The sequence below is a fragment of the Cynara cardunculus genome, unplaced genomic scaffold (genome assembly GCF_001531365.2).
Source record: "Cynara cardunculus var. scolymus isolate 2C unplaced genomic scaffold, CcrdV1 Un_Scaffold_3964, whole genome shotgun sequence".
Lineage (NCBI taxonomy): Eukaryota > Viridiplantae > Streptophyta > Magnoliopsida > Asterales > Asteraceae > Cynara > Cynara cardunculus.
Window position 1 is genome coordinate 37984 of NW_020201689.1, and position 11578 is coordinate 49561.

The following is an 11578-nucleotide window of genomic DNA, read 5'->3' on the forward strand; positions in this document are numbered from 1 at the left end:
TAAAAGTTTTAAAGTCTTAAGTACAAGTTTAAAACCCAAAATGCATAAATTACTGTCTACAAACCTAAAGTACAATTTCAAAGTTTTAGGATTTGAATCTCTATGGTTCCCTAAGATCATATTACAGCTTCCCATAAGAACTTTATATTTCCAATTGAATAGATTTACGCCTCTGTGTCTGTCGAGGTGATTATTGATTTCCCAAGGTTCAAGATCGGTTCATGATAAAACACATTGGTTCCTTCATTCTTGCTCTCCATCGCTCCTCCATCTTAGTACCAAAATACACTAGTTCATTTGACTTGTAGAGCAAGATCCATCTTGTCTCAGCCTGACTCAAAGGTCGCTCTCTGGATTTCTCTTCAAAATAGTCGGCCGGTTGTCGTTGTCTATCTGTGGATTTCTTTTCTGAAATCGACTTCGGCTTTCTCCATCTCTCTCACACTCTCCCCTGTACCAGGTTCAATCTCTCGATTTCTCTTTTTGGTAATCGATTGATTATCTCATCTATCTGTGGATTTCTCCTTTTCTGATTTGAATGACGATAGGTTTGACCTAATTTTTCTCACTTTGTAGTGTGTACCATTATGGAAGCTTACTTCCTGATATGTATTATATGTTTAGATATTGTAATAGAACCTTCTTCACGTTAATTGTGTATTTGTGTTATAGATTAACAATTTCCTTCCACAGGTTTTCGGTTTGAAAGTGAAAAGTCTGTTGAAATGGTTCTTATGAACATGGAACCTGTCGAAATGGTTCATATGAACATGGAACCTGTTGAAATGGTTCTTCTTAATCGAAGTGATGTGGTGTCAGAATACTAGATTTCTATTGATATCCCATTTATTTACTACATAATGGAATTAATTGGCTTGCTCTTGCAGGTTGATCTTGCTCATTTGTTAGATGCTCATGATCAGGACCTACTAACACTTTCAGCCAAGGTGATACTCTTTAATTTGTAAGTAGGACAAATGGACAATTAATAGAGATTATGGTTTCAATAGTCTACTTACGAGTATAATTTCTATAATAAAAAAAAAGAAACATGGCTCCTTACAATTAATAGAGATTATGGTTTCACTAATCTACTTATGGTTTCAAATGCCTATCAAATATAACTTCAAAAAATATGGGATTATGGTTTACATTAATTGAACTTGTTGCAGCCTTTTGTACTTGCCATAAATATTGTGAACACTCAGCGGGTGTTATTTATCATGAGCTCAGGTATTACCTGTGTGCCAAATGCATCTTTAATGAACTTCAAAACCTTAATCATTTTGTGGGAGCTTGATCTTCGAGGTATTTTTTGGCTAATATTTTTTTGTTCACTCGAAATAAATATGGAGAAATTGACGTCCCTTTCATTTCTGATTGTTGACTTTATTTGATACAAACTGATCTCTTTACTCATACCATCATCACCATAATGACAATCAGTCCACTTCCTGAAATCTGCAAAGAATTAGTCTTTATTGGCTACATCTTGGTTGTATTGTTGTTGCTTAAGATTAGTTTAAACTTAAACTGCTAACTTTCTGGATAGCACCATTAACTGCATGCTAATTCACTTCATATGTTATGAGATGATGAATTGTAAAGCTTGTAATGTAGTTTGAGTTGCTAACTTGGGCTTCTTATTATTTCATAAAAATGCTTGACTGATTCTCGATTGATAACTTCATTTTACCACATCCTTTTACATATAACCTTCTTCATGTTAATTGTGTATTTATTTCCTGGTATGTATTATATGTTCTGATAGTGTAATAGAACCTCCTTTACGTTAGTTGTGTATTTGTGTTATAGATTAATAATTTCCTTCAAACAGTTCATAGTTTGAAAAGGAAAAGTCTGTTGAAATGGTTCTTATGAACATGGAACCTGTTGAAATGGTTCATATATATGAACATGGAACCTGTTGAAATGGTTCTTTTATTGGCATTCTTTATTTTTAATAATTGTCAAGCACAATGCGTTATTTGATCATTGATTTATGATGGATATAATGTTTTTCTGAGACCTTTGTAATTTAAGCAGAAGAATGCTAAAAATTGTAAAATGGAATATGTTGATGACAGATGAACAACGATTATAGGCAACAATTAAATTTTTTGATGTTATATTATGGAAATGGGATATATTTTTCTGCTTTGAGCCATAATTGGGATTTAAAGAACTCAAGAAATCAAAATTTGTCTGCCAATCATGGTTTCTCAATCAACCCTAACATACTGCAAAATCTAATCTTTTAAGTGATGATAAAAAGCTAAAATCTAGCTATCTGTTTTATAGTGTCATATTTTAAGAGGCTAATGTAACACATCGGTGAAGATAGCCGTCTTCATGATGTTCAATAACATCTTTACCATTTTAAAAGGTAGGTTGTGATATATGAGTTTGACAAATTGTTACTGTCATGTCTCTGTGCTATCGGACTACAGATATTCACACGTTGATGGATATACATTAGAGGTCAAAGTGTCTTCATTCAAAAAGGAGGGATGGTAAGAAATTTGTATCTCTCTTTTGTAACATTGCAAACTAAGAGGTACTTAATGACTAATTTTGGTTTACAAATCACTTTAACCAGGGAACAAATTTCATTCATGTGGAAATAAATGGAAAAGTCTAATGATATTCCCTAATGTATTTATAGGACTTAAGTTCAACTGACTCTCATTCTCCAAGGTGACGATTCATCAGATTTGCTTCATCTCAGACAACAATTCTTGAGGTGGCTATAGATTTCTCTTAAGTTTATAGATCATTTTATATCTGATGAAATGGTTATGCTTTGTTTCTTCAACCTCTCCATTGTCATTGTCCCTGCTTCATTTCTCCTTCTCTATTTAATATATTTTATATTTTGGGCTTTTATCAATGTTTTGTATTGTCAGTTGAATTTCGATTTGATTTTATGGTTCTTTGGTGAATTATTTTGATTTATAGTGGTTTCTTTGGTGTTTGATGTCTGAATTAGGGTTTCTCCATTGATCTCCAAGTTTGACCTCTCTCTTTGTAAATATTTTTTCTTCAATGACTTATTTGTTTCTTCAATTATTTTCTTACACAGTAGCAGGTACAACTTTTATGTAATAATGCAACAGGTCTTTTGAAAGGACAAGCATGCTTCCCATCATAGTTGAAGTTAGAATATGTATTTCTTTTGGTTTACAGAGTTTAAATTGCACTGAACATATGGTTGGTGTTAGTAAGCCAAAGAAGGTTCGGATATACTGCCAGTTTCCACCGTTGTTGCAACGTTGATGAAAGAAAATAACCTTTCTCGCTGTCAATGTTATAGATCATAACACTTTTGTTATTCAACTAAATGTTTTGTAGATTGAGTAAAGAGTTAGTCTCCAATATGTAAGTTACTGCATTCTCTTTTTATATATTTTGGACTTACAGTATTATGTTTTGCTTCTCAATGTAGGTGTTGTATGTAGATGGTGAGAAACCTTTATATAAAGATGATATTAGAATTGCCAAAGCCACCTTCACATGATTGCAGAACCTATCGGTGGCATGAACACATTGAAAAACAATCTCTTATTAATTGGTTCAAATTGCATATTTCAGAAATGTCATCCATAGATTTTACATACAATCTCACCCTTTTCCTATTTTTTGATGTTATCCATGTCCAATAGTTTTGTTGATTGACATTTGTAGGCGGCTAACACAAAAAGGTTTTGAGGTTCCATTCTTACCCGACTTTGATCACATCGAAACACTAGTCCATCTATCTTTCTATATGTGTGAAGATATTGGAAAGTTTACACTTGTTTATATATGTTATGGTTAGTCTTTCTATATGAAAAGTTTTTATATGTTGAACATTACTAGATTCTTTCACCTGGAGTTTCTGGTTCCATCTCCTCTTTAACATTTATTGATTTGTAGCCTTTCAATATGAATTTTTGTAGGGAGTTTAATTAACCTTAATTATATTATTTTTTAAAGGAGGTTTAATTCATTTGTTGAAGTCTTTTTATGGTTTTTGTTGGATAATGATTCAACACCATCTTTCTATGAGACAAATTATAACAATGTTTGGTATGTTTTGGTTTTTTATATAGTGTAAGAATTTTTTCTTTGTCAAATTCGCTGTTTAGAGGATTTTTTTGATTGTTTTTGAAGTACCTTTTTGAGTTTTTGGTTGATGTTCTCACTATTTTATAGTTATTTTGGAGCACCCTACAAGGTCTACCGGATGCATTATTCATACCCCCAAAAAAAATTTGACTTGTGGAAATAAGTTGAGCATGTGCAAGGGACCTCACTCGGGGCTTCATAGGTCTCTCCTTGTGGGCCTCACTCGGGGTTCATAGGTCTCTCCCTACGAGAAGCTTTTTTATTCAAAAAGTGACCATTAAATTTTTGATTTATTTGTGGTAACTAGAACCATAACTTTTATCTATTCAAATATATAAATTTGTAGAGATTAAGCACATCTTAGCGTTGTAATACCTTAAAATCTTTTTAAACAAAACTATCAAAGATTTAAAAAAATCGTTTATATTCATGTGTCTCGTTGCTTGCGCGGGTTCACGATATATATAGGGTAAGGTTCATTTGAGAAGTGGTAAATATTTGAGAAGTAAAGAAGTGATCATATCTCTTCATTTGGTCAACATTTGTGGTTTTGACCGTAAAGTACCGCATAATTCATCACATGGGTATGCGGAAGATGAAGGTGTAGTTTTATAGCTTTTAAATGATTATCATCCTAGTTATCATCCGAGGTAATTAATATGTGATTACTAGTTAAATGATTATGTGACAACATGATAAATTGCAATATTTGATCATGCTAGTATGTGAATTTCTATGCATAAATGTGTATGCATAATGTGAGTATGCATAACTAAAAATATGTTAGTATGCATGAAGTTGGTATGCATGGTTATTATATGCATGAATTATTTATGTAGGCATGCATGGGGTAGGCATGAATAAAAAGGGTTGTTAAGCCGCCTTTCTTTTTATAGAAAGGGATATATATATGTAGTGAGGTTTTCAAATAAACCTCTTGGCCATTTTGGAAATCAGAGAGAGATTTGAGAGAAGCTTGTCCAGATTACTTATTGACTGATTTCAAGAAGTTAGATTCAACTGATTTTCAAAAGAAATTGCATAAGGTGAGTGGTTAAATGCTTTCAAAACACTTTAAATTGTATGTTTAATTGAGTTTTGAAATGTTTACCTGACAATTGATAATTTTGACTGGATTATGTTAAATCGGATGTGTTGTCCGGACTATAATAAACCAGACAAGGGTTGATCGATTTAAATATAAACCGGACATAGTCTCTTCCGGTTTAAGGGTAATCCGACTAATGTGTTAGCCGGTTTATGTGTTGAGCGATTTATGAACTTTTGAATTTATGTTAAGTATTTTGAACGGAGAAGTATGAATACGACCAAGAGATGACCGGTTTATTTTAAATCGGACAAGGTTTCGAGTATGTATTGTCCGAATTGGTAAATCGAACAAGGTTTGAGAAGTTGTCCGGATTAGTAAATCGGACAAGGCTTCAAGAGAAAGTTGTCCGGATTGTTAAATCAGACAAGTTGTAGTGTTATCCGGATTGGTTAAACCGGCCAAGGCTTGACTGGAAATGAAGTCCGGCCAAGTCTATGTTGACCGGATTAGCACTTTGACTTGTGCACTGTTTATATAAATTGTTATTTTTTTTATCATTTTTATAAAAAATCGGAATTTTAATAAAGATGATTTTGAACTGATGATATTCCGTTGGAACATTTATTATTGCGGTCTGTTTTATATGGAATTGTTTTGCGAAATGTTTTGATGAGGAAATAAGGGTGACATATCAAGGAGAGATGTACTATGGGATAAGGGTGACATAATAAGAAGAGGTGTACCATGCGATAAGGGTGACATATCAAGGAGAAGTGTACCTTTGGATATAAGGGTGACATTTATATGTATGTTATGTGATATAACTCTTACTATTATATCCTTTAAAATTACCGTGGTTTGGAATCTTTATTTCTTTGCGATTTAAAGGTTAGGATCAGGGTTCTTATTGGAAATCATAGTCTGGATGTTATTGAAGAGAAAATAACAGGTTTGGCCTGAAACTTTGAATAAACCTTATTTAATTGAAAAGGTTAAAAAGTGACATTAAATAAAACCTGGTTGGTTCAAACCTATAAAGGTTTGAGGTATGTTACTTGAATAGCTGAATGCTTGGGTTGAAAAATGAAAAAATATTGATAATTATGTTCTTGCTTGTTCATAAATCTGTTATATATATATATATATATATATATATATGAAAAGTTGTTTTACATAAAGTTTTGGTGATTTTCACCATTCAATAACATAAAAAGGGAAGCTCACTAGACCATTCGGTCTAACCCTCGTTTTGTGATTTTAAATATGTGTTGCAGGAGGTTCAGACAGTATGGGGAAAGGAAAATTGTGATATTTTCTTAGGAGCATATTTGGTAGAAGATTTGGCTATGTTATGTATAGTTTTGTTAGCTAAATATGAAATAGTGAAAGAATTGTATTTTGAATTTTTGGACCATATATTCTGTAATGGTAGATTCTTGTACTAAGGGACCTATGTGGTGTATAAACATGTATTTCTTGTGTATGAAGTATATGTTACATGCAATGTGTGGAATGAGGTGTTACAGAAAATGGTATCAGAGACTGAGTTTAAGGGATTTAAGTATTTAACAACATGATACCTAGACTTAAACTGTTTTTTTGCATGTTAAGGGTCCCATACATAGTTAGCATCATTGGAAATAAATATGATGAGTTGAAAGAACAGTGTGTAAGGTAAATTTTAATTACATCTGGCCAGTATAATTATGAATTTACAGGTACATATCTGAACTTGAATACTTTATTATATTTGGGAATGTGAATACGTGATTATTAACACTAAAATCTGCAGATGTCTAGCCGAACACGGAGATCTGAAAGAATAGCCCGTTCAGAGTCTGAGGAAAGAGAATAATCACATGTTAATCTTTCGATAAGCACTTCTGGAAATAGAGGTCGGGGAGGACCCAGAGGACGAGGCAGAAGGATAAGTCAGTCTTAGAGAAGGGGTCGGGCTGAGATGCATTATGAGCATCAAGAATCCCATTCTGGAAATGTTCAGGAAAGATCAGTGCCACACCCAGAGTATATAACCAAAGATATGCTGGCGAAGGAAATGGGAAAGTTAAGGGAAACTTTGACGTCCATTATTGGAACAGGGAAATGGAACGGTTCAGGAGTATACTGAGAAATTCATTGAATACTCTCGATTTGTTGAACATTATATTTCATCAGAATCCAGGAAGGTAGAAAGATATATCTAGGGATTGAAACCTTCAATTCGTGAATTCGTAATTGCTATCAATCCTAATACCGTTTCACTAACTGTGGATGCGGCCGAAGTTATAAAACGGAATAAGAATCGATAAGTAGAAGGAAAGGTTGTAAAGAAGAGAAGATTGGAAGGGCCTTCATCTAACTTCTGAGGGCTAAAAGTAGTTAAATATGATAATAGAGCTAAACAAAAGGGCAGTGAGAAAGTCTGTTCACAATGCCGACAGGTTCATCAAGGTAAGATGGACCGAAGGTGTTTCAATTGCAATTCTTCGGACCGTATACGACCAAACTGTCCGTTGTTAAGAACTCCACAATTGACAATGGGAAGTAATGCGTCGGGTACTAGGGGAAGACCTATTGTATCTAGAGGAGGGCAATGAGGAGCATGGGGACGGTCCTTCCAGATGACAAAGAATGAGGCAGAGGCATCGCCAAATGTAGTAACAGATACCTTCCTTCTGAATTCTATACGTGTTAAGGTGTTATTTGATTCTGGTGCAAACTTTTCATTTGTATCACCCTCGTTTGCTCAAATTGCATGTTTGAATTATGTTTTACTTGATGATGAATTAGTAGTTGATACTGCTAATAGTCAAGAATCTGTTACTAGTGTATTCAATAACAACATTATTGTTATTGAGGGGTATGAACTACCGATTCGGTTATTCCCTATGYCGATGAAGGAATTTGATGTAGTGGTGGGTATGGACTGGTTTGTAGAATATAAGGTCAGTATTATTTGTAATAAGAAAATGATCAGAATCATTTTGCCAGAAAAATGAACAATTATTATTTATGGTGATCGTCAGAATCATCATACCAATCTCTTAATTGTGCTGAAAGCTCAAAAGTGTATTTAGAAGAAGTGTCAAGGATGTTTGGCATATGTGATTAATGTGAAGAAAGAAAAAGGAAAAGAAGAATCGATTCCGATTGTTAATGAAGACCCGAAAGTCTTTCCAGAGGATTTGTCTGGGTTACCACCAGATCGAGTTATCGAGTTCCAAATAGATCTTCTACATGAAGCAACACTTGTAGCCAAGGCGCTGTACCGGTTGGCTCCGTCAGAACTAAAGGAATTAGTTGCTCAGTTGAAGGATTTAACTGATAAAGGATTCATTCGAACCATCACTTCACCTTGGGGTGCTCCGGTCTTATTTGTTAAGAAAAAAGATGGATCTATGCGAATGTGTATAGATTATCGTGAATTGAACAAGTTAACAATTAATAACAAATATCCTTTCCCAAGGATTGATGATTTGTTTGATCAGTTGGTGAGAGCAAGTTATTTCTCCAAAATTGATTTAAGATCGGGGTATCACCAACGAAAGGTCAAGGAGGAAGACATTGCTACAACAACTTTCCGAACTAGGTACGGGGATCACGAATTCTTAGTTATGCCATTCGGCTTAACTAATGCGCTCGCAGCCTTTTATGGATTTGATGAATAGGGTATGTAAGGAATATCTTGATAAATTTGTCATTGTATTTATCGATGATATTCTTATATACTCTAAGACCGAAGAAAAACACGCAGAACATCTTCGTCTGATATTGGAATTGCTGAAAAAAGAAAAGTTGTACGCAAAGTTATCTAAGTGTGAGTTATGGTTAAGGGAAGTTCAGTTCTTGGGTCATGTTATATCAGAAGAAGGGGTGAAGGTAGATCCAGCCAAGATAGAAGCAGTTGAAAAGTGGGAAGCCCAGAAAACTTCTTCTAAAGTCCGAAGCTTTTTGGGTTTGGCAGGCTATTACAACAAATTTATTCAAGACTTTTCTAAAATAGCCGTGCCATTGACCAAATTGACTCAGGAGAACATCAAATTTCAGTGGGAGGAATAACAACGAAAAGCTTTCCAATTATTGAAAGATCATCTCTGTAGTGCCCCGGTGTTAACCTTACCAGATGGATCAGAAGATTTTGTAATATATAGTGATGCTTCGAAACTGGGGTTGGGATGTGTTTTGATGCAAAGAGGAAGGTGATTTCATATGCGTCAAGACAACTGAAGGATCATGAGAAGCAATATCCAACTCATGATATGGAATTAACTGCGGTGGTGTTTGCTTTAAAAACCTGGAGACATTATCTTCTGGGGACAAAGTGTCAAATCTATACAGATCATAAAAATCTACAGCATCTGTTCAACCAGAAAGAACTAAATATGCGACAGCGTTGATGGATTGAACTCGTGAATGATTATGATTGTGAAATCCTTTACCACCCAGGGAAAGCCAATGTGGTAGCTGACATATTGAGTAGAAAAGAAAGGAGTGGGACTATTAAAGCTGTGGCAATGAGAATAAGTTTAGTTCCTAATATCCATAAAGAAATTATGAGATGTCAAAAAGAGGCCATAAAAGAAGATCTTGTCAAATCAAAAAGATTGGGTAAGATGATTTCGACTTTGGAACCGAACAATGAAGGAATTATGTGCTTTCAAGGGCGAATTTGGGTACCGTGTTTTGGGAATATTCGGAGTACTATATTAAATGAAAGCCATAAGTCCCGATACTCTATTCATCCAGGTACCAATAAGATGTACAGGGATTTGAAACCTTTTTATTGGTGGCCCGGATTGAAGAAGGACATAGCCAGATATGTGGAACAGTGTATAACGTGCCTACAGGTTAAGATTGAGCATCAAAAGCCGTATGGAAATCTTTAATCTTTGGAGATTCCTGTGTGGAAATGGGATCACATTACAATGGATTTCGTCATGAAGTTACCTCGAACTCCAAAGGGGTATGACGCGATCTAGGTAATTGTTGATCGCCTATCTAAATCTGTGCATTTTCTACCTATAAGAGAGAATTACTCTTTAGAAAAGCTGGCTCAGGTTTATATCAAATAATTTGTAACCAGACATGGAGTTCCACTATCTATTATCTCTGATAGAGATAGCCGCTTTACTTCAAAGTTCTGGGAAAGTTTGCAGAAAGCTTTGGGGTCTGAAATCCGATTAAGTACGACTTATCATCCGCAAACTGACGGGCAGAGCGAAAGGACTATCCAGACTCTTGAAGATATGTTGAGAAGTTGTGTCATAGACTTTGGGGGATCATGGGAAGATCATTTGCCACTGATAGAATTTGCATACAATAACAGTTACCATTCCAGCATCCAAGCGGCATCATATGAAGTATTGTATGGGCGTAAATGTCGAACGCCGTTATGTTGGAACGAGGTAGGTGAAAGACAGTTGACGGGTCTTGAGATTGTTCAAGAAACTTCTGAAAAGATTGAACAGACCCGTGAAAGAATCAAAATAACACAAGATCGCCAGAAAAGTTATGCTGATAATCGTCGGAAGCCGATTGAATTTTGTGTAGGAGATCATGTGATGTTAAAAGTTTCACCGTGGAAGGGTGTCATTAGATTTGGAAAGAAAGGTAAGCTCAGTCCAAGGTATATTAGGCCGTTTAGAAATTGTAAACGAATTGGGCCAGTAGCGTATCAGTTAGAGCTACCAGAAGAGCTTAGTCTGATCCACAATACTTTTCATGTATTGAATATGCGGAAATGTTTAGCTGATCCGAGTCTAGCTATACCGCTTCCAGAGGTTAAACTGGACAGTAAGCTGAACTTCGTGGAGACACCAGAAGCCGTAATTGACCGAAAGATCAGGGTGTTGAGAAACAAAGAAATCAATTTGGTTAAAGTACAGTGGAAGTTTCACAAAGGACCAGAAGCAACTTGGGAATTGGAATCGAAAATGAAATCAGAGTACCCGTGGCTCTTTGACTAAAGGAATTCCGGGACAGAATTCTTTTGAGGGGTGGAAAATGTGATAACCGGATCTTGGTTATCACCCGAGGTAATTAATATGTGATTACTAGTTAAATGATTATGTGACAACATGATAAATTACAATATTTGATCACGCTAGTATGTGAATTTCTATGCATAATGTGAGTATGCATAACTAAAAATATGTTAGTATGCATGAAGTTGGTATGCATGGTTATTCTATGCATAAATTATTTATGTAGGCATGCATGGGGTAGGCATGCATAAAAAGGGTTGTTAAGCCGCCTTTCTTTTTATAGAAAGGGGTATAAATATTTGGAAATCAGAGAGAGATTTGAGAGAAGCTTGTCCGAATTGCTTATTGACTGATTTCAAGAAGTTAGATTCAACTGATTTTCAAAAGAAATTGCATAAGGTGAGTGGTTAAATGCTTTCAAAACACTTTAAATTGT

At 34.8% G+C, this 11578-nt stretch overlaps 1 long non-coding RNA gene across 4 annotated transcripts; it reads left to right on the forward strand.

Annotated features, from left to right (window-relative positions):
• Positions 1-178: 178 nt before the first annotated feature.
• Positions 179-3407, forward strand: LOC112503832. 4 transcript variants are annotated; one of them, XR_003068094.1, is made up of 5 exons: positions 179-947; positions 2451-2513; positions 2666-2743; positions 3083-3088; positions 3187-3407. It is a non-coding gene; the product is annotated as an uncharacterized LOC112503832 (long non-coding RNA). The 4 variants fall into 4 exon arrangements; XR_003068093.1 differs by having other exon boundaries at positions 3083-3407; XR_003068095.1 differs by lacking the exon at positions 3083-3088.
• Positions 3408-11578: the final 8171 nt, after the last annotated feature.